The sequence below is a fragment of the Girardinichthys multiradiatus genome, chromosome 24 (genome assembly GCF_021462225.1).
Source record: "Girardinichthys multiradiatus isolate DD_20200921_A chromosome 24, DD_fGirMul_XY1, whole genome shotgun sequence".
Taxonomy (NCBI): Eukaryota; Metazoa; Chordata; class Actinopteri; order Cyprinodontiformes; family Goodeidae; genus Girardinichthys; species Girardinichthys multiradiatus.
The window spans coordinates 25,973,160-25,995,590 of NC_061816.1; the positions used below are offsets into that span (position 1 = coordinate 25,973,160).

Below are 22,431 nucleotides of genomic sequence, written 5' to 3' on the forward strand. Positions count from 1 at the left end.
TAGCTTTTGTGTTAATCCTCTGCCTCCTCTCAATTTGTATCATACCATGTTGTAAAATAATGATCAACATTATGCCTCCTTGAACCAAGAAGTAATCAGCCCTGCCATTGAGACAGTCACCATAGTCATCAGTGTCAAACAACAAAGTGTAAATAATGATAAAATGATCTTCCAGCTAAAAATCTGATAAGAGGCTGTTTAAGTGATGACATATGGAAGTTTGTGACTATATCTACCTTATATTCAGCTTATTTTTAAACATTATAAGTGCATTATACTTTACATTTTCTGTTTATGATTTCTATTGCTTATCCCTCTACCCTTTTGGTGCCTGCCTTGGACGGAGGGGGCCATGTGAGTATTTTCCTGCCATATAAACTGTTTTCCGTCCGACAGGTTTTCCGCTCACACAGAGGGTATTTTCATTATTCTTTTTATGATTTAATTATTTGACTGTATTTGTTTGTGATAAACAAGGAGGGGCTGTATATACATTAAATGTTCACCATTATCACTCACATATATTTCTTGTCTATTCTAAAAGGTCAGATGCGTTCTGAAACATTCTGCATTCACTTGTTATTCTGGTCTATGTGTAGCTGGTTTCACAACACCAAAAAACAGAACCAGCTGTTCCTCTTTCCACTCTCTAACTCTGCCTGACCTGTCTTGCACCCCTATTTTGTAACCTGATATGTCTGTTTACTTTGCTGTATAAAATAAACTCCGTCGGTGATCACACCTCTGTAGTCCACTGCAGATCAGTGTGATTACCCTCACTGCGAGTAGAAAGAGTCTCTGTGTCGTTCCTCTGAGTCTGACTGTTGGTTTGAGCTGATCACTCATTCCACACCCCAACAGCTGAGCGACAGCATTCCTTATCTCATTCAGCACATGTGTGATCTGGCTATCCATATTAACATGAGTATAAGAAGAAGAATAAAACCCAGGGATCAGTTTAAATTACCTTGATATCAGTACAATGTTTCAGTAACAATGTCTGACATGCAGCCAGAAGCGTTAAACTTGATGCTTTATTACAACGGTCACGTTAGGATAGAGAAACTCTGTCTGCGCTGTTGCTGTCCGGGTATCGATGAAATCTGCTCCACCATCAACGTTGCCTCTGGAAAGATAAAGAAAAAAGAAATGAATGAAATGCGAATTAATTCAGAAGGTAAAATAAGAATTAAACGTACCATTCATTAAACCTCTAACAAGCTCCTCCCTGGTATAAAGAGCACAGAGTCGCTGTCTTTTCCTCAACAGATATTCTGTGAAACAAAATAAAGTTACCTTACAATGCAGGTCTTTTGAAAAAAAAAAAAAATTGGATAGAACAGAATTTGAATATAACTATAACTTACTAGGTACACGGGGTATTTGAACGGTTCCGGGCGGTTCCAACTCTTCCTGCACTGAACTGGTACAGTTCTGCTGAATGTTATCCAGGCTTGGGTTCTGGATTAAATCATTCAATATATCTTTAAAATATTTATTCAGGGGTTAAAACAAGTTTGCAATATCGCATAGACCCGTGAAAACATATGCATAGAAAAAAAAATATATATTTTTTTTTTCTCACTCTCCTCTTCCGGAGCTGTTCATTTTTCCGGTGCACGGTCAGGGGACTGTGGTGCATGAATGGCTTCACCCTCTCCTTCATGGATATGTTTAGCTGGGATTGGATTGTCTTTTTTGAAGACTAGTTTCCATCTCAACTTTGATTTTTTCAGGGACAGACGGTTACATCCGCTGACTCCTTCAAGGTGATCATTCAGGAATACGTCTCTCGTTAAATCTGTAAGTAGAATTTTATTTCCTTTCTTTTTTTAAATCACAAAATAGCATTCACCAGTTGACTAAACCAGATGTAGTTGCAGTTAATAATTACTGTAGTCGGACTGTGTTAAAACGATACCATCCAGCTCATCACTTGTGGGTTCTAAAGAATACAAGTTAAACATTATTATTATCAAGGAGCATTCACAAGCACTTAAGGAATTCTTACAGATGAATACTTACTACTGAAGATTGCGTTGTATTTCTTGATAGAAGCAGAATGACAGACTTCACCACCTTCTTTGTTTCCTGAAATATGTTCCGGCATTTTATTTTCTCTCTCTACAAGTGTTCTAGAAATATTTCATTAAAATAATAAAAAAAATAAACTTTTACCTCCCAGATTTGAAGCTGATCTCCCCGTAAAGATTGCATTGTATCTCTTGATAGAAGCAGAATGACTGACTTCGTCACCTTTTTTAGTTTCAAATGACGAAATCCGATCAACGTGCAGGGCTACGCTCCTTGGTCACACCCCGAGACACCTCAACAAAACCGCAGACGCCTTAAATCAATAAACAGAGGATATGAATTGTCTGAGAACTTTTGAACTTTTTTTATTTTCAGTTCATCTCTACAAACTGCTGGTGTAGATCCGATTACTCAAACATATGAGCAGAGAAAGAAACGTTATGTATCTAATTGTTTTTTGTCTTCCTTCTTTCCTAAATAACATCTAAATAACCCTGTGTTAAAACAAAATGAATTTACAATTGTCAGGTTCTCTTTTTATCAGGATTTCGTGTGCCGTGCCTGCATTAAGTGAGTGTACCTTTGAAGTGGAGAAACTATATGTTTTCTTTTTTTAGATGTAAAAAACATCTAAAAACATACAATTACATAATACAGTAAAATAATACAATCAAATAATAACAGCCTTAAACGCATCCCTCTCTTTTAATTGGTTGTTTCTAGATTCATCCCCCTATTGATGACATCCGATCAACATGCAGGGTTACGCACCTTCTGGTTACACCCACCTACTGGTTACACCCACCTTCTGGTTACACCCACCTTCTGGTTACACCCACCTTCTGGTTACACCCACCTTCTGGTTACACCCACCTTCTGGTTACGTCACCAGATGTCGTGTCAAAGATGACGTTCTCACCTGTGATCCTCCACCGGAAAGGGGCTCAAAGTGGGTGCTGGTGGATGCCTCCCCCACCTCAGTCCTCTGTCTCTTAACCTGTCACACACCAACTACGTCAGTTAGATGACCCTACCCCCCAACTCAGAACCCCAAAAAAAATTAAAAATAACATGCTAAGCCTACCAGATGAGCAGTGGGATCGACCCCTGCAGGAGCCAGCCTTCTCCTCAGACTGGCCACCAATCTCTTATAGGTTGTTATGGTGTGCTGCTGCTCTGCCACCCTAGCCTCCAGATCCACCCTGATCTTCTCCAGCTCAGATTTGTTGCTGATATGAAAATTACAATCACTTTCAACTGCATTTCTCTATATTTCATCTCTTCAAGATGAATGAAACAATTCTGCTTGATTACCTTTTCAAGAGGTCTGTGCAGGGCACACTGAAGCACACCTGGTCTTCACTGGAAGTAGGCTGCTCCACCACCCGGCTAGCCGGGGCGTCCAGCTCCCTCTTGTCAAAATCCGACACCATGGATGGAGTGCTCATGGATACCCACAGCTCCCCCAGCAGAAGCATGGCCTGGATTGTCCTGGCACGGGACAGCATCTCCTGCTGTTTGCTGGCAGAACTCTGGGTGGGTGTTGATAATGTGCCTTTCAAGGTGGTTTCCAGGCTTGTATTTGCACCCATACACAGGACAAGGGCAGCTACAGATATTGTTGTGTCCCGTTGCCCAGTTCACCAGGATACTCCACTCTTGTTGGTTCACACATCTGTGAGCCATCTTCAGGTGCCGGGCAATGTTTAAATATGTCCACTTGCACATGGGGCACTGAATTTCTGGCTTCTCAGACATGTTCTAAACAGAAAAAAATGGGGGGAGAGTGTATGTGAGTCACAAAGCATTTATAACAAAGCTCAGCTGGCTATCAGAGCACAACACCGTGCAAAAAAAAAAAAAAGCATGTAGGTCCTGCAAGCTGACAGGATCTGTTAAGCATATTTAGAGGAACATGCATAGAGATTTTCAGCATCCTAGGTTAACCACAGCCCAGGCAGCGGCAGCAAACATTTTACAATGGTGCGTCAATGGAGGTGCGACGCACGCACACCAGTGCGAATTACAGCTTGTAGCGTGAAGCCGCGACAGAGAGCCTGGGCTCGTTATTCTCGTCTGACTCTGCCCTTTTCAACAGCACCAAGCATGCCCATATCAAACATTCCTAGGCAATGCAAGAAGTGAAAATGTTTGAAAATTCCTCACCATTTCTGACACAGGTTATTAAAATAACATTTATCTGCCTATGTCTGTCACATTTGAAAAGGTAAATTGTGATTACTTTGTCTCTTAATACATGCTTAAATGTTTATGAATCTGTTTCAGTTTATTTCATTTAAATAGGATTAATTCTCCAAAAACTTTGTATCAAGGTAACTTTACACAGCAGACACAGGTCAACAACAACAATTAACGTAGAGTCATTCACTTGCAGCCCTTTGACAGTTTTAGGCAAAAATAAAAACTGAAAAACAGCAAATTAGTTTAGTTATGCAGTAACAAGCTTATTGTTTCAGCAGCTCTTTCAAAAACAAGTCCTCCTTTTGCACGCACAAGCAATCAAGTGTTTAACGTTTCACAGTCCGAATGCTCTCTGAAACGACTACACAAAACCTATAGGTCCTCTCAGTTTCTAAAAATAGAACTGGCAAAGAAGCCTCGTCCCCAATGGGCCCCGGCACACTACAAAGTCTAGTTTGTGCAGAAAGTAGATCCGCTGATTGCATTAATAAAGCACTTATAATCCACAAAACAGTTCAGACACATCACAGCAGGCTTGCCCAAGCTAAACAAAGTTGTAACTGTGGTTGAATAAACGTGAATTATTGTGGATATATGAGTTATTAACTAATGGATCAAAGGCTTTCCCTGCTTTGTAATAAAATAAAGAATCGTCAGCTCTCCTCAAACCTTCTGCTCCCTATAATTTCCATCAAAAACCATGTAGATCCTTGAAATTGACAAGATCTATTTAGCATCTATAGAGGCACAAACCATAAAGATTTCTGCCTCCTACGTCAATCGCAGCCCCCGCAGCGACGGAGATTGGATTACAATGGCCTGTCAACAAAGGTGCGACAACAGACTAAATAACTACGCGTAGAATGAAGCTAGAAAGGTGTGCATGGGTTCGTTTTTTTTCGTCTCAGCCTTCCCTTTCCAAGCATGGCCTGATCAGACGTCTGCCTGCTTTGTAATAAAATAGAGAAACGTCAGCTCTGCTGAAACCTACTCCGTTCAACTTTGAACAAAACCACGATTTAAAAGATTCAAAGCATGGAAAGGTTGAATTTCTGCCAATTCTATTCTAATCCTATATATGTGTAATGTTTTACTTAAAGCATGAAAATACATAAAGTAATTGCTCATATATCTTCAGGAACGCAGTTTGCAGGATCAGATGCTGAAAGCATGAATACACCGCTGAGTCATCATAACAACCAGAGGGACTATCAAAGTCTGTGGGGGGGCTGGCACCTCCGGAGGATCAAAGGCTTTCTCCGCTTTGAAAATAAAAAATGTGCCACAGTGAATATTTTGCTTTGTGGAGCGTGAGGAACCCATCGACTTTGTTGGACCACTTGTTTGCTGAATATATTGGACCATGTGCATGTTGCTGGACACCACCAGGCCTCCTGGTGTTTTCGGCCATTTTGTATCCAGGACATTGTGACTAATACGACAGGGACGCCCCAAGTCTGACGTCACAGGGTGCTATACAGGTCCTTCTCAAAATATTAGCATATTGTGACATTATTTTCCATAATGTCATGATGAAAATTTAACATTCATATATTTTAGATTCATTGCACACTAACTGAAATATTTCAGGTCTTTTATTGTCTTAATACGGATGATTGTGGCATACAGCTCATGAAAACCCAAACTTCCTCTCACAAAATTAGCATATTTCATCCGACCAATAAAAGAAAAGTGTTTTTAATACAAAAAACATCAACCTTCAAATAATTATCTACAGTTATGCACTCAATACTTGGTCGGGAATCCTTTTGCAGAAATGACTGCTTCAATGCGGCGTGGCATGGAGGCAATCAGCCTGTGGCACTGCTGAGGTCTTATGGAGGCCCAGGATTCTTCGATAGCGGCCTTTAGCTCATCCAGAGTGTTGGGTCTTGAGTCTCTCAACGTTCTCTTCACAATATCCCACAGATTCTCTATGGGGTTCAGGTCAGGAGAGTTGGCAGGCCAATTGAGCACAGTGATACCATGGTCAGTAAACCATTTACCAGTGGTTTTGGCACTGTGAGCAGGTGCCAGGTCGTGCTGAAAAATGAAATCTTCATCTCCATAAAGCTTTTCAGCAGATGGAAGCATGAAGTGCTCCAAAATCTCCTGATAGCTAGCTGCATTGACCCTGCCCTTGATAAAACACAGTGGACCAACACCAGCAGCTGACACGGCACCCCAGACCATCACTGACTGTGGGTACTTGACACTGGACTTCTGGCATTTTGGCATTTCCTTCTCCCCAGTCTTCCTCCAGACTCTGGCACCTTGATTTCTGAATGACATGCAGAATTTGCTTTCATCCAAAAAAAGTACTTTGGACCACTGAGCAACAGTCCAGTGCTGCTTCTCTGTAGCCCAGGTCAGGCGCTTCTGCTGCTGTTTCTGATTCAAAAGTGGCTTGACCTGGGGAATGCGGCACCTGTAGCCCATTTCCTGCACACGCCTGTGCACGGTGGCTCTGGATGTTTCTACTCCATACTCAGTCCACTGCTTCCGCAGGTCCTCCAAGGTCTGGAATCGGCCCTTCTCCACAATCTTCCTCAGGGTCCGGTCACCTCTTCTCGTTGTGCAGCGTTTTCTGCCACACTTTTTCCTTCCCACAGACTTCCCACTGAGGTGCCTTGATACAGCACTCTGGGAACAGCCTATTCGTTCAGAAATGTCTTTCTGTGTCTTACCCTCTTGCTTGAGGGTGTCAATAGTGGCCTTCTGGACAGCAGTCAGGTCGGCAGTCTTACCCATGATTGGGGTTTTGAGTGATGAACCAGACTGGGAGTTTTAAAGGCCTCAGGAATCTTTTGCAGGTGTTTAGAGTTAACTCGTTGATTCAGATGATTAGGTTCATAGCTCGTTTAGAGACCCTTTTAATGATATGCTAATTTTGTGAGATAGGAATTTTGGGTTTTCATGAGCTGTATGCCAAAATCATCCGTATTAAGACAATAAAAGACCTGAAATATTTCAGTTAGTGTGCAATGAATCTAAAATATATGAATGTTAAATTTTCATCATGACATTATGGAAAATAATGAACTTTATCACAATATGCTAATATTTTGAGAAGGACCAGTATATGGAGGCATCCATGTTGAACACGCCGCCTTCAGCTGGAGATTGTGACCCGATCACCAACATCTGAAGCATCACCTGGAGAAGAGTCCCGAGTGGATTTCATTTATTCTCTCTCATTGGCCAACGAACAATTCACAACTGAGGTTTCTGGAATGAGAAGGCCAGAAATTTCACTTTGCCGATCGAAGACGTGAGCTTAACACGTAACTAAGAACACGGAGTTTCGAGGAGTCGAACCGCTACCGTGTTTCATCACAAGTCTACTTTGATGGTCAGATCATATTTTTCCTTTTTGCCAAGAAGGCCAGAGGACGAAGACTGACCTCTTTTCCTGAAGTTAATTGTGGACGCACAGTTAACCCCCTCACCCCACTCTTCCTCGCTCGACCCCCACTCAGAAGGAAGCCGACAACAAGTAAAACCCACCTTTATTTTTATTTCTTTATTAGAAAGCCTGGGCAGGGTCAGAGGTTGTAGTGCGATGAGAATCGCTAGTTAGAATCTAATGGGTTCTGAATGATATGTGCATGTAACACTGTTATTGAAACTTTGATGTGCTGCGTTTTACCTTGAAGCAGCTGCGCTCCCCGCTCTGTGCGTGTTTTGTGGAGTATTGAACACCTGAGAGGTGCGCTGTAAGACTGGACTGTTAAAATAACCTCATGGTGAAATTCCCCATTTTTCTTTGTCTCCAACCTTACTGCTTGCTAGCTTGCCGCCAAACGTTTTATAACTCTGTCTGCTCAGGAGTTGGGGGAGGTTTTATGAATGAATATAACTGAGTTACAGTTGGAGCTGCGCCCCACCCTCCACTCACCACCACACCCCTTTGTCATAACTGCTGGTTGATTCAATACACACCCACTGCTGTTTTCTTTATTTTGCTTAGTTAGATAATTTACCCCTTTTATGTAGAACTTTGCATGTTGAGTAGGTGATTTACTAAATATTAACGTAGATGATAACAGAAGGCGTTTTGTTTTTATTTTTGTGCAAGAGTGATTCGTCAATCAAGATAAGGTTAAAGTTCCACACGTTTCGGCAGAAACGGTCGATTAAACAGTGACATCTCTGGCAATAGTTAGTAGTTATTACGGAGTATTTAACGGTTGTAATTATCAAAGGCGTTGAGCCACAATTACAACACCAGATACCTCTCTGGTCTCGATTCATAAATGAGGATTTTGGTTAAGAAATTGATTTAGTCAAATTATGATTTTAATTATAATTATTGATCAAGATTAATCAATCAATAATCATAACTCCCAACAACTTGTACTGGCTGTGTCCCTCGCAATCACCTGGTGTTCCCTGTTTCACCTATCACGTCACATGTGACTTGTACCCTTATGACCCACCAAGTGGATGACAGTGCTAAGGTGAATACTTGGCTTGGGTGAGGAACCCATTCATTGACATGTCCTGGCTGTGCATCTATATTCCACAGTAAAGGGAAAGGACTAGTTTTTCAGCGTCACTCCTGGATAAGATGTTTCTAATTTTGGCAATGTTCCGGAGGTGAAAGAAGGAAATCCTAGAAACCTGTTTAATATGGGATTTAAATGACATGTCCTGGTCAAAAATAACACCAAGGTTTTTTTATTATCAGAGATCAATTTAATGCCATCCAGGTTAAGTGATTGACTAAGAAGTTTCTTTTTTAAAAGACTCCGGTCCAAAGACGACAACTTCTGTCTTGTCTGAATTTAGAAGCAGAAAATGTAAAGTCATCCAAGTTTTTATATCTTCAAGACATGCTTGTAGTCTATCTAACTGGTTGGGCTCATCAGGATTCATGGATAAGTAAAGCTGAGTATCATCAGCGTAACAGTGAAAATGTATCCTATGCTGCCTGATGATTTTACTGATTGGAAACATATATACAGTAAAGAGAATTGTCCCAAATACTGAACCCTGTGGTACTCCATAATTAACCCTGGAGATTAAAGATGATTTATCATTTACATGAACAAACTGGAATCTGTCAGACAAATAAAATTTAAACCAGCCTAGCGCTGTTCCCCTGTTCCTTACAGCATATTCCAGCCTTTCTAAGAGAATATTATGATCGACTGTATCAAATGCTGCACTGAGATCTAACAGGACAAGTACAGACACAAGTCCATTATCTGAGGCCATAAGAATATCATTAGTGACTTTCAGCAGAGCTGTTTCAGTGCTATGATGAGCTCTGAAGCCTGACTGAAACTCTTCAAACAGGTCATTGCTGTGTAAATGCTCACACGTTTGATTAGCAACTATTTTCTCAAGAATTGAATGGAATGGAAGATTGGATATAGGTCTTTTCAAGTCATCTTGATCAAGCGAAGGTTTCTTAAGTAAAGGTTTAATTACAGCTACCTTAAAAGCCTGTGGTACATATAAATTTACTAAGGATAGGGTTAATCATACCTAAAATGGGGCTGGTAATCAGAGGGAACACTTCCTTAAATAATTTGGTTGGGATTGGGTCTAACATACAAGTTGAAGGTTTAGATGAAGCTAATATTTCTGATTAATCAGGAAGCTCCACAGGATAAAAGCAGTCCAAACAAAAATCAGGTTCAGCAGTTATTTCCAATGTTGTCTCACTTGCTGAGGATGAAGTAATCATCTTTGGGAGTATGTCAAAGATTTTATTTTTAATAGAATCAATTTTAAGAACCCCTCATGACGACTACAAAATCGAGGCAAGTGACGTCGCCCAGTACGGCGGAGCCGGGGTCCCATCGTGGAGCCAGGCCTGGGGTCGGGACTCGTCGGAGAGCGCCTGGCGGCCAAGCCCGAACGAGAGACGCGAGGCCATCCCCCCAGTGGGCCCACCACCTGCAGGGGGAACCGTGAGGGAGCTGTGCAGAGGATTGGGCGGCAGACAAAGGTGGAGACCTCGGCGGCCCGATCCCCGGATGCTTAGGCTGGCTCTAGGGACGTGGAATGTCACCTCGCTGGGGGGGAAGGACCCTGAGCTTGTGCAGGAGGTCAAGAGATATCGACTAGAAATAGTCGGGCTTGCCTCCACGCACAGCGTGGGCTCTGGAACCCATCTCCTCAAGAGGGGCTGGACTCTCTTCTACTCTGGAGTGGCCCACAGTAGGGCTGGGCGATAAATCGATTTTATCGATTAATTCGAATTTGCAATTAATGAAGATTTAATTTTTGGGAAATCGGAATTTTTTTCTGTCGCGCCAGTGAACTCCTCGGGCCTCTGTAGCTGAGTGACGTCAGTAGACCTGTCTCTCACAGAAACACCGAAAATGGCATCTAGCAAGGAAGACCTTGTTCCCAAAAAAGGCACGACTTCATCAATTATATGGAACTGGTTCGGTTTCGTGACCACGGACTTGGAGCAACACACAGCACGTTGTAAAATCTGTTTAAAGCCTGTTGCTACTAAAGGTGGAAGCACTACAAATTTATTTCAACTCTTGAAACAGAAGCATTCAGTGAAGTGGGAGAAATACTGCTCTCTACGAAAAGCTCAGGACAGCAACAGACCAGAAATCCCTGCCAAGAGACAACCCACCTTAGGGGAATCACTTTCATACAGTGTTCCCTACGAAAAGACTGGGCCCCGATAGAAAGCGATCACGGATGCTGTCGCGTTGTTTATTGCCAAAGATACTGTGCCTATTTATACAGTGGAAAAGTCTGGCTTCATTCACCTGCTGAAAACTTTAGACGCAAGGTATGTACTACCTAGCCGGAAATATTTTGCTGAAGTTGCCTTGCCCCACCTGTACAAAAGCACACGTGAAAGGATTGCAACAGAGTTGGCGGCTGTAAGTTTTTACTCTGCCACAACAGACTTGTGGTCCAGTCGGACAATGGAGCCATATATGAGTTTGACTGCGCATTTTGTCGACGATGACTGGGCTCTATGAAGTGTCTGCCTGCAAACAGCTTACTTTCCCGATGATCACAAAAGTCAGGTCATTGCCGAGGGGTTAGAAGACGCTCTGAACTCCTGGAACCTTTCAGAAGACCGACTCATCTGTATGACAACAGACAGCGGCACCAACATTATTAAAGCTCTGAAAGACATCGGGTGGCCAAACCTCCAGTGTTTTGGACATAAACTACATAATGCTATACGTAAGAATCGAATCTATATATATTTAGTAAATCTTATTTTGTATTTTATATACATGTCATACATAGTGTCTTTTTTGTCATTCGACATGCAGTCATGGCCATTTTCCCACAGAAAATACACAGTACACTTAATACATAAGCAATTAATGTATTTTCATCAAATAATACATAATATTTATACAAAATGTATGTATATACGTATGTACATGTACCATGTGAGTATGTGTGTGTCTGTGTCCCTACATCTGTAAAATAATATCAGAGAAAAAAGTCAAAATTGACCAGTAAGTTAATTGTAGCTTATTATAACAGTAAACCTGATGCATTTGTGTTTTCATTATTATACAGAGAATGGTGTGAAGGACCCACGGATTGAACGTGCCATAGGGGTTTGTAAAAAGGCTACTGCTGCCTTTTCCTACAGTTGGAAAAAACGAAGAGAACTGAGTGAAGTACAGGCTGAGCTTGGTCTACCCCTGCATCAACTAATAACAGTCCCCCACTAGATGGGGTTTGCGTCAAAAAAATGATAGAGATTTCTGGAACAGGAAAAAGCGATAGTTCGTGTCTTGGGTTCAGACAAGAAAAGCCGGCATCTTGTGCCTACTTGGCAAGACATTGATGTTTTGGAATCTGTAAATAAGGCTGTTCGACCCCTCCAAGACTTTACTGATGCCCTGTCTGGTGAGGCATATGTCAGTGTTCCCTACATTAAACCGGTTCTCCATTTGTTTAAAACCAGTCTCCTACAGCCAGCGGAGGAAGACACTGAGCTCACTAAAACAATAAAAAAAAAAACATACAGCAGTACCTTAATGATAAATACAGCAACAATGTGCAGGATGAACTCTTAGACATGGCCTCACTAATGGATCCCAGGTTCCGAACAACCTACCCAGGCAGGGTGGAACACATCAAAAAAAGGGCAGTCACTGAACTGATGTCTCTGCCTGCTGAAACAAGTGCATCACACCAGCTAAATGGTGCAGCTGTGCATATGTGCAAAGAAGAACAGGCTCCGCCCAATAAGAAAATGACTTTAGGTGCCTTCTTCAAAAAAAATTTGACAGTGCCATGTCCCCATGAATCAGAGACTGTGAAAATAGAAACTGAGCTGGCAACTTACCTGTTGACCTCGGAGGTCGACCCAGACACCGATCCACTTCAGTGGTGGAAGCGCCACGAACCAAACGTTCCAAGACTCAGGAAACTGGCCAAGAAATATCTTTCTGTCCCTGCTACTAGTGCCCCATCAGAGAGGGTTTTTAGTGTGGGAGGGGGCATTGTTACATGCTACAGGGCATGCCTGAAGCTAGATGCACTAGACAGGCTTGTTTTTCTTGCCAAAAATGTGTAGAAAAAACCTCAAAAGACAGCAAGTATGTCATATTGATTTTGCTGACTATGCAATGAATATATGTTTGAAAAGTAACTCTTTCATTTTGTTTACATAGTCATAGAATAAAAATATGACATAACACTTGATTTCTTGTTCATTGTTTTCATCAAGTAATATACATTTAGAAAAAGAAATCAAGGATGATGTAATCTTTTCCATGATTGTATCAGGGATTTATTGAAATACTCTTTTGTATACATAAGCTATATTTTCTTAAAACTTTTGTGAAATCTAATGCAATTTTATTTTGCACTGTATTAGTCCCAAAAGGGGAAGATGTTTTGATAATGGCATACAGTGTTGACTTTCTGTTTAAGAAAATATACTGTCAAAATATTCTAAAGGGGAAACGTTTTTTACCCTAATACAAGGCACTTTTATATATTGTTTTATTTTTTAAGCTAGTTGTTGAAGTTAAACAAGTGAAGTTAGGCTTGTTTTGAGATGTATACTCAAAACTGAGAAACTAGCTAATGTGTAATATCACAGGCATTTTTTGTTGTATTTTCAGGGTTAACGATGGCAGGGGCTTCCATCTTGGTGAATGGCCTGCATCTTGTTCTACAAACACGTTTAACGGCTTGTATTTATAGTTGAGATTTGAAGTCGGGTCAACTTCCAGGTGGATGATTGAAATAAAAGCAAGTTTCTGAAAATAATTTCTCAAATTTGTTTTCATGAAATGAAAGAGGAAACTAAATCGATTAATCGGATTTGGTAAAAAAAAATCGGAGATTTTATTTTTAAGCCATATCGCCCAGCCCTAGCCCACAGGGAGAGGCATCAGGCTGGGGTGGGTTTGCTTGTTGCCCCCCAGTTCAGCCGTCTCGTGTTGGGGTTTACCCCAGTGGATGAGAGGGTCCCATCCCTGCGCCTTCGGGTTGGGGAGAGGTCTCTGACTATCATTTCGGCATACGGGCCGAGTGGTAGTGCGGAGTACCCGGCCTTCTTGTCGTCCCTGTCGGGGGTGCTGGATAGTGCCCCTCCTGGGAACTCCATTATTCTGCTGGGGGACTTCAACGCCCACGTGGGGAACGACAGTGACACCTGGAGAGGCGTGATCGGGAGGAATGGCCTGCCCGATCTGAATCCAAGCGGTGTTTTGTTATTGGACTCCTGTGCTAGTCACGGATTGTCTATAATGTACACCATGTTCAAACATAAGGGTGTTCATCAGTGCACTTGGTACCAAGATACCCTAGGCAGGAGGTCAATGATCGACTTTGTTGTCGTATCATCAGACCTTCGGCCGCATGTTTTGGACACTCGGATGAAGAGAGGGGCTGAGCTGTCCACTGATCACCACCTGGTGGTGAGTTGGATCCGCTGGGAGAGGAGAAAGCTGGACAGACTTGGCAGGGCCAAGCGCATAGTGAGGGTCTGCTGGGAACGTCTGGCGGACCCCTTGGCCAGGGATGTATTCAACTCTCACCTCCGGGAGACCTTTGACCAGATTCCGAGGGATGTTGGAGACAGAGTCCGAGTGGACCATGTTCTCTGCATGTATTGTCGATGCTGCTGCCAGTGGCTGCGGCCGTAAGGTCTGCGGTGCCTGTCACGGCGGCAATCCCCAAATCCGGTGGTGGACACCGGCAGTAAGGGACGCTGTCAAGCTGAAGAAGGAGTCCTATTGGCTTGTGGGACTCCTGAGGCGGCCGAAGGGTACCGTGGGACAAGCGTGCCGCGGCGGAGGCATAAACTCGGACCTGGGAGGAGTTCGGTGAGGCCATGGAGAAGGACTACTGGTTGGCCCCGAAGCGACTCTGGCAAACCGTCCGGCGCCTCAGGAGGGGGAAGCAGTGCTTCGCCAACACTGTTTACAGTGGGGGTGGGGAGCTGCTGACCTCGACTGGGGACAATATCAGGTGGTGGAAAGAGTATTTTGAGGATCTCCTCAATCCAGCCATCACGCATTCCCTGGTGGAAACAAAGGCTGGGGACTCAGGGTTAGACTCTTTCATCACCCGGGCCGAAGTCACCGAGGTGGTTAAAAAGCTCCGCGATGGCAGGGTTTCGGGGTTGGATGAGATCCGCCCTGAGTACCTCAAGTCTTTGGATGTTGTGGGGCTGTCATGGTTGACACGCCTCTTCAACATTGCGTGGCGGACGGGGACAGTGCCTTTGGATTGGCAGACTGGGGTGGTGGTCCCCCTACATAAGAAGGGTGACCAGAGGGTGTGTTCCAACTACAGGGGGATCACACTCCTCAGCCTCCCTGGTAAGGCCTACGCCAGGGTATTGGAGAGGAGAGTCCGGCCGATAGGAGGAGCAGTGTGGTTTTCGTCCCAGCCGTGGAACACCGGACCAGCTCTATACCCTCTACAGGGTACTCGAGGGTTCATGAGAGTTTGCCCAACCGGTCCACATGTGTTTTGTGGACCTGGAGAAGGCATTTGACTGTGTCCCTCGTGATGCCCTTTGGGTGGTGCTCCAGGAGTATGGAATCAATGGCCCTTTATCAGGGGCCACCCGGTCCCTGTACGAGCAGAGCAGGAGTTTGGTTCGCATTGCCAGCACTAAGTCGGACCTGTTCCCGCTGCATGTTGGACTCCGGCAGGGCTACCCTTTGTCACTGGTCCTGTTCATAACTTTTATGAACAGGATTTCTAGGCGCAGCCAAGGGTCTCTTCTTTTTGCAGATGACGTGGTCCTGCTGGCCCCCTCTAGCCAAGTCCTACAGCATGCGCTGTGGCGGTTCGCAGCCGAGTGTGAAGCGGCTGGGATGAACATCAGCTCCTCCAAGTCCGAGGCCATGGTTCTCGACCGGAAAAGGGTGGCTTGTCCTCTTTAGATTGGAGGGGAGTTCCTGCCTCAAGAGGAGGAGTTTAAGTATCTCGGAGTTTTGTTCACGAGTGAGGGAAGAATGGCGCGGTAGACCAACAGACGGATCGGTGCGGCTGCCACAGTAATGGGGGCGCTGTGCCGGTCCGTTGTGGTGAAAAGAGAGCTGAGCTGAAAAGCGAAGCTCTCAATTTACTGGTCGGTTTGTGTTCCTAACCTCACCTATAGCCATGAACTTTGGGTCATGACCAAAAGAACGAGATCCCGGATAAAAGCGGCTGAAATTAGCTTTCTCCGTAGGGTGGCCGGGCACTCCCTTAGAGATAGGGTGAGGAGCTCGGCCATCCGGGAGAGGCTCGGAGTAGAGCCGCTGCTCCTCCACATCGAGAGGAGCCAGTTGAGTTGGCTCGGGCATCTATGCCGGATGCTTCCTGGACGCCTTCCTCGGGAGGTGTTCCAGGCACTTGGTAGCATGAGCATTGCAACACTGACATGCAATATATATATTTCAACCTGGAAAGACTCAAAAAGGGAGAAACAACGAGATAATGATTAGCAGGTTTATTAATGAAAATTATCTTTTTGGCGCTCGGACCTTGGAGGAAGACTTGTAGTCTGAGGGTGACGTGAGTTAGACTAAAGAGGGAGTTACAAAGTTGAAATTGCAAGTAAAGTATGGTGTTCAGCCCTAGAGTAATTAAGGGTAATCTTAGATAACTTCTTCAAATAGAGGTTGCCTGACAGGGCAGATGAGCCTAATAATTGACTGAGACGCCCGCCGAGGCGCCTGCCAAAGGCGGAGACAGTAAAAAGTCTAATCATCTAAATAGAGATGCCTGCAAAGGCATGATTGAAAGCGCCTGCAGATGGCAGAGATAGTGAAAGCCTAACTATCTAGGTAGGAATGCCTGCCAAGGCATAATTGAAAGCGCCTACGGGTGATATTTTGGGCTGCGGAGGCATTGAAAATTCATCCATTGCCGCGAAGTCAATGGGGATGATGAAGAGTTAAGCAGAGAAGGCAAGGAGAGTGAAGGAGATGCCAGTGAAGGAGTAAGAGAGGAAAATTGAACCTATGAGAAGAAAAATGATGAAGCTAAATGAGGATGATTGACGGTGCCTGATAAGAAGAAGCATGAAGTCAAGACTAGGGAGAGGAGTTTATAGATAAAGTTAATATCTTTGGCGCTCAGACCCCGGTGGAAAACATGGATGCTGATAATGACATGATCTTGAATGGACATCTAGGATTAGAATTGAAGATGTCTTTCCCCCAAAAATGGCCGAGGCTGAAATAAAAACAGTATGGGAGTTAGAATGAAGTTGATCTGATTGGCGGGCGCAGACAAGGGATGATCTGAGCCTGAAAGATAGCAAAGAAAATTAGTGTGCCTGACAAGGCATAGAGAGGGATGAGGCGTGTGCCTGATGAGGTGTAGAGGGAGCTTGATCTAAAGAGAATGAAGTGATGAGAAGAAACGTCAGCAACTTAACAGATATCGTCAGGTGACGGATGTTGGAGGATGGGGACCTTGAAGAGAATGAGGGGAGAGAATGAGGTTTGATAAAACGATCTTACATAGCAAATGTAGCTGTCGCAGAAACAAATGTTGCTTTTTTGTTTATATGTGATTTAATTTCCTTTGTAAATACTAAGAGATCACTTTGACTTGTGTTGTATTGCTGACATCTGTTGGTGGGGTTGTGTATTGCACCAGGACATGATTACGTGCTGAGCACATGACCAGTAGAGAGATGCACGCTGCGGGTAGATACTGATGACACTTAGATAAGTTACTTTGTTTTTTTTGTTTGGCTGAAAACAGAAGAAACGTACAATAATATCTCCTAAACGTTTGGTCAGAAGGCGCACACGTTTTTCACTTTAACTGCTCCCAAGAGTTTTTCGTCAGGTGCAGAATAAAGCCATGCTCCAACTGATGTTTAACCAGCTTTAATCATCTTTTGCCGGCAAACAACGTGAAAAACTATATTGAATACACAATGTAAACACGTGTCAGCTAATTAACATTTACGACCACATTAAAACTTACAAAATAAAATGCATAAGCATACCGTGTGCGCCTTCTGACCAAACGTTTAGGAGATATTATTGTACGTTTCTTCTGTTTTCAGCCAAACAAAAAAAACAAAGTAACTTATCTTCTAAGTGTCATCAGTATCTACCCGCAGCGTGCATCTCTCTACTGGTCATGTGCTCAGCACGTAATCATGTCCTGGTGCAATACACAACCCCACCAACAGATGTCAGCAATACAACACAAGTCAAAGTGATCTCTTAGTATTTACAAAGGAAATTAAATCACATATAAACAAAAAAGCAACATTTCTTTCTGCGACAGCTACAGCAAGGATAAGTTTAAACTGAAAAGGCCAACCATCACCAGTTAATGCAGAAGCTCTTACCTAAGAGCTGATAGATCATTGAGCAGAGCACAGAATGGAAGTTTGGGCGGACATATGAAGAAAATGCTGAAGTCGACCAGTGGCTGAGTTGTTGTAGGGAAGCTGTGGAAACTCCTTGGATAGCTGCTGAAGTGGCTGCCCCGATTCTGAATGAGTGACATGAGAACTGACTAGGGGGAATGTTGCACTGAACAAAGTTTGCCCTAGAAATTTCAGGGACCAGGAGGCCATCGTGGAAACTCCTTCGTGAGTGAGGAAGGGGTGTGCTGGGTGAGCTGATTTTGGGACGTTTGAGAGCAAAAGTGAATATGGCTTGGAAAGAACAAAACGGGCTATCAAGGCGAGCCATGGATATGAAACATGGACCTTTAGTTTTGGTTTGTTTGAGGTAAAATTTGAAAAGGTCTGGATAGAACTTGAGGTTTGAAAAGGCTAAATCTCTAGATGGCACAAATGAATTATAAGAATAATTCGTAATGAGTGAAAAGGCTCGGAAAGATGATCTTTCGATAGAAATGTATGCCTGCTAAAAGGCTGCAGCTGTAGGGGAGCTTGAAACGATGGTGTTCAAAACAACGAGTAATGAAAGCTAGGACTGAATGTTAACCGGGTACGATGACATGTTTTTAGCAAGGTAAAATTTTGCAAAGGTTTACCAGGCGAAGGAATAGGGTTTGAAAGTGGAAGGAGCTAGACCTGAGATACAGCAATGTTTGGCAGATTGCAAAAGAGGAAGGAGAGAGAGGAATAATCGAAGCAGGGTAAAAATAGGCTGATGGACAGAGACGGCAGAATACCTGAAAATGTAAAACGAGACGGGGCATCAGCTACTGAATTAGAAAAACCTGGAACATGACGGGCAGAAATGATGAACTTATGAGATGCGGCCTGCCAAGATTCGACGGAGGTAAGAGCTACGTCCGAGAAATGCCCTTACTAATATTGTCTGCTCATAGATTGTTTAGTAAGAGTTTGTCTTTTTGCTGCAGCAATAATGCAGTTAATGCTTGTATTTTGAAAACACTTAGTCCAGAAAGGTGCTGTAAATCGAGTGTTGCAAATTGAACAGCGCAGTGCCGACCCGGTATGCAGAGACAAAGTGTGCTCCACGATTAGATGGGAAAGATATAGTTAAGATGTATATTGAAACAGTAAATGGTTCCTTAGCGCCTGGTTAATAAGGGAACAAGGTTGGTATAAATGTTTGAATGCGTAAATGAATATTTAGATATTCTACGGATAAAACAGGTTGCTATTAAATGTCGCTCACCCCAGTAGAGGGTGCTAATATTCTTTGGTAAATTAGTCATGCTTAAGCGCAATTACTAGTTTCAATATTATAAGCTAAGTCACAGACAATTAAAATAATTGGCGTTGCATTTATTTAATTGTACAGAGAAAATATAGAAGGCGATGGTTACAAATTTAATAAATATACATGGTAAAAGCACTCAAGGGAAAGACTGTCAAGGATAAAAGGGGTTGTAATAATTTAAGGTAAATAATTCATATATGGTAAATAATAATGCAAAAAGGTTAAAAGCAGCATATTGTTACAGTTACTGAAGGTATTTATGTTCTGTATATTTTTTTTTAGCTATAATGATGTGTTCAAGGAAGAGGTCAAATCTCTATAAAAATATTAAAATATGAAAATACATTTTTGTATTAAGTTATAAAATGAGACAAATCGATGTTACTATTGTCACAAAAACGAAAATGTAAGAAACAAAGTACCAAAAAATATTTGAGGCAATGCACAAAGAAAAATGTAAAAAGGAAAATCTATAGAAAGAAGCAATTACAAAAGTGTCAGTGCAGTTACACTTTACAGTTCCTTAACACATACAAACCACATATCAAAACAATGCAGATGAACCTGGCAATTAACAGTTCCCGAGGAAACCCCAAAATACAATAGAACTATAAAATGTTGACTTTGTCAGTATGAAAAAAATGCAGCACGAAGAAAAAGAGGGGGAGACTCTTAGTAGATCAGTTACATTATTTTCATCCAACACATGACAAAGCATTATGCTGTGTGTGAATTAGACCTTACTACAAGTAACAATAAAATAACAGAAGTGCCCAAGTCTTATTACTGATCCATTCAAATCAAGACGAACATAAAAATCCCATCTGCAGTGCTGTATACAAGTAAACATGCCTGTGCAATGTTCCCCAAACCAGAGAGAACCTCCGCACCCTCAATTAGGACAACCTTGTCCTCTGGGTCATCTTCAGGTTCAGCACCTTGCTAACTGATGACATACACCCCCATCACAGACAGCAAAGCAAGCTGCTTGCCTCACTGCAGCTTAGACCAAATCTTTGACACAGGGTTAGAAATGCACACAGTATTGGCAACTCCTCAACAACAGCCTGACTGATATGAAGGTTATGACTCTTGAATACGTCTTCAACAGTTCGTTTTGTGATTGAAGTACAAGCAGAACTAAACAAAAAACTCAACTTCTCCAACAAACTACTATTGTGGCTGGAATATGAAGTATATGTTCCATCTTTAATGATATACCAGCTATCTTCTGTTCAATTAGCTCTGGCAAATTTTCAGTAGAATCATCACTTACTGACACCAACCCAGTTTCAACCTCAGCATTTGAGAAATCAGAGCAGCTAGTGCTTACACCTTCAAGATCATCTAAATCTTGTGCTGGGTCAACCAACACAACTAAACCTACTTTGAAATCCTTAAATGAGTGTAAATTATGCTTACTGGTTTTGTGTGAATAGAATATACCAAATATATTTGTCTTGAAAGAGCAGCCCAAAAATACGCGTTACTGTCTCACTGTTTCGTAAATGTGACCCAATATGTACAAAATAATCTCTCTCTGTGGTTAGGTCACTGCAGTCACATAACGCACACCGAAAAGTGAATGAACTGGACGCTACCTGTTTAAAATGAGAAGAATGACATCTGTACACATGTTTTTAGTCCACACCAGGTCCTAAATATGCATGGACAATTTAAGTGTACGCAAAGGTACCACTGGCCTGGTCCATAGTGGTGATTTAATCTATAGTGCTTCAATAATTTGTACCTACTACTCTCCCTGGTGGGACAACGTTTGCACTGCCACATACATGTCAGTTGAAGAAAAGAAAAAAAAAAACACAATTGTAAGTTTTTTATTGGCACATTATGCATTTCAGTTAAACAACAGAACTATCATAAATTATGTTTGTAAAAACCATACATTAAAGGGGAGGTTCAGACAAAGGGTTCGTCTTTTGGGGTGTTACTATGGTAGAAAAAACAGACAAAACCCTTTTACAAAAACAATTCAACAATAAAAATCAGTCTTCAAAAATAATTTAAAAACTTTGTTGCAAAGGTATTTCAGTAATGAACTCAGATTATACAAAAGAAATTAATTTAGGCTTGTATTGAGATTCGTACTGATGAGGTATATGCAAATCTTTATGCTGAGCAACTGGTTATTATATTTATTGATAGTAATGTTTTAATTGTGTAAAACAATTCTTAACCTGTGTGTGTGCGCGCGCATGTGATTATATATATATATATATATATATGAACACAATCACCGGACCAGTGGCGGCTTCGCGCATGCACAATTAATTTGCAGGGCGCGGCAAGGTGAATTTGTTCAGCTCTGACTGGATAATGGCGGAGCTGCTGCTGCGGGACTGCTGGTCTGCCTCGAAAGCGCTTTTTTAAACGGGAGATGAGCTCACGAGTGCACCAACATCTCGACGAAAAACTAGTAAAAAACGTAATGTGCTCTTACGTTAGAGTCGGCAAAAGTCTGCAATAAGATCTGATAAAGTGGCTAGATTTTTTACTAGTCGCTCCTTTAAAAAAAGTCGAGAGGTTTGAAAAGTTGCTAAATATAGCGACGTCAGCAAGTTGGCAACATTGAGACAAAGTGGATTATAAAACTGGTATTCGACGGTGCCCAGCAGTTTTATCAAATGTAAAATGACAACTTACATATTTGAAGTAAAAAAAGTTTAACAGTAAACCAAAGCAATTCATTCCCTTAGATATTTACACTTACCTGTAAAGCTGAGGATAACGCAGACGTCAAAATTCAACGTCCTCACTTGCCAGTCTCCCCCCTTCTTTGCATCCGGGAACATTGAACATACGCATTAGTAGACCATAGTTCGTCTTCTTCCTATATTGGCGGTTAACAAAGGCGTTGAGGTGTGCATTACTGCCACCATCTGGTATGGAGTGTAGTTCCTCATCAGATTTAGAGTTGGTTTAAAGTAGTTACCCTTCATTGGACTGAAGAATGCTAATGTAGTTCATTTAACGTTTCATTGTTTTACGTTAAACCAACGAGACAATAAAATAAAAACATAAACACAAAATATATATGTTAAATGAACAAGTTACTATTTAACTAATCAAACAGGGGCTT

At 42.3% G+C, this 22,431-nt stretch overlaps 1 long non-coding RNA gene across 1 annotated transcript; it reads right to left on the minus strand.

Annotated features, from left to right (window-relative positions):
• Positions 1-1,584: 1,584 nt before the first annotated feature.
• Positions 1,585-22,193, minus strand: LOC124861877. The gene is made up of 8 exons (XR_007036781.1): positions 22,063-22,193; positions 3,349-3,795; positions 3,119-3,263; positions 2,954-3,031; positions 2,179-2,347; positions 2,026-2,091; positions 1,895-1,945; positions 1,585-1,801 (listed from the first exon to the last, which is right to left on the minus strand). It is a non-coding gene; the product is annotated as an uncharacterized LOC124861877 (long non-coding RNA).
• Positions 22,194-22,431: the final 238 nt, after the last annotated feature.